The following is a 1,536-nucleotide window of genomic DNA, read 5'->3' as shown; positions in this document are numbered from 1 at the left end:
CCAACTGTTCTCCTCCACTTAAGACATAAACTGTGTTTAAGTAAATATTCTCCAAGCCGGCCATTTTGACATATTTTTGTGTGTATTTGATCATTTGGACATGCGCCCGAAGCTCAAAGTGTAATTTGTTTGTCCGTTTTGGAGCGCGCCGCGCGCACACATTTCAGCCTGAGGAACAGCGTCTCTTGTGCAGATTGTGCTTTCAACATTTTATTATCAAACATGTCCCGCAATTTAGCAACAGTAAAGACAGCATCTTACAACAAGCACAGATTGAGCTGATTCTGACGTTAAGTTTGGGTTTTAGGGAGGAACGAATGCGCACCGCTGTGAAGGGAAAGAAGTTGCGCAATACGAAACGCAGCTAGTTTTTAATAGCTTTACCTCATGTCTTCTTTTGTATAATCCTTAGAAGCCAAAATCGAAATAAAAAATACAATTAGCTTAATAAAACAGCCACAGGCCTAAAGTGTAAGCAGATGTTTGAATGTTTAGTTCTCTTCTATCATAATTAAACAGGGCTTTCATGTTGCGCGTGCTGAAGCTCCTCCACGTGGGCGCGATCTCGCATCTGAATTGCGAATAGCAAAAATGCATCAGACAAATGTTTGAAAAACCGCTGGCGACTCTGGTGAGATAGAATTTGTAAGATAATGTGTATATATAGCAATAATACATGTATGTGTGTTTTATTAATTTATCCAGTACCGATAGCAGAACCGTTAATGTCCGAGCTTATTGATACTCCGGTCTTTCATAATTTAGCCCCAGGACCGATTAAATACCGGGTTTCGGTACCCATCCCTAGTCATTACTGTAAATTATTACTGTGTATATAATATATTAATACATTAAATGAATAGTTATTACTGACATTTTTTAATTATAAATAATTATATTGTTATAAACTTTATAATAAAAAAATGAAAATTCTGTCATTAATTACTCACCCTCATGTCGTTCCAAACCCATAAGACCTTCGTTCATCTTTAGAACACAAATTAAGATATTTTTGATAAAATCTGAAAGCTGTCTGACCCTCTGTAGACCGCAATGCAACTGCAATGTTCCCAAGTCCAGAAACGTAGTAAGGACATCAGTAAAATAGTCCATGTGACATCAGTGGTTCAACCATAATTTTACGAAGCTACGAGAATACTTTTTGTGCACAGAGAAAACAGTAATAACATAATTTATTCAACAATTATTCTCCCCGAGTTACCGTCTCCCTCCATTTTGGAGAGTACCCCAGAACGTAATCAACGTAATCAGCGCTGTTTACATTCAGTAGAAAGGGCGCGCATGCTGAAAATAATCAGCGTTGCTTGCGTTCAGTGAAAGCGCGCGCGCGCATGCTGAATGTAAACAACGCTGATTATGTTGATTACATTCTGGGATACTCTCCAAAATGGCGGAAGATGGTAACTCGGGAGACGATTTGTTGAATAAATAGTTATTGTTTTCTTTGTGCATAAAAAGTATACTCGTTGCTTCGTAAAATTACAGTTGAACCACTGATGTCACATGGACTATTTT

General features: G+C 37.9%; 1 protein-coding gene across 1 annotated transcript in view; it reads left to right on the top strand.

The window, feature by feature from the left end:
- Positions 1-1,536, top strand: part of LOC107654051 (protocadherin-15-like) — a 224,722-nt gene that overhangs the window by 121,032 nt on the left and 102,154 nt on the right. The window lies entirely within an intron of this gene.

Source organism: Sinocyclocheilus anshuiensis, unplaced genomic scaffold (genome assembly GCF_001515605.1).
Source record: "Sinocyclocheilus anshuiensis isolate Anshui unplaced genomic scaffold, SAMN03320099.WGS_v1.1 scaffold454, whole genome shotgun sequence".
NCBI lineage: Eukaryota > Metazoa > Chordata > Actinopteri > Cypriniformes > Cyprinidae > Sinocyclocheilus > Sinocyclocheilus anshuiensis.
Note: the sequence above shows the minus strand (reverse complement) of the source record. Positions and strands in the feature narration are given on the sequence as shown.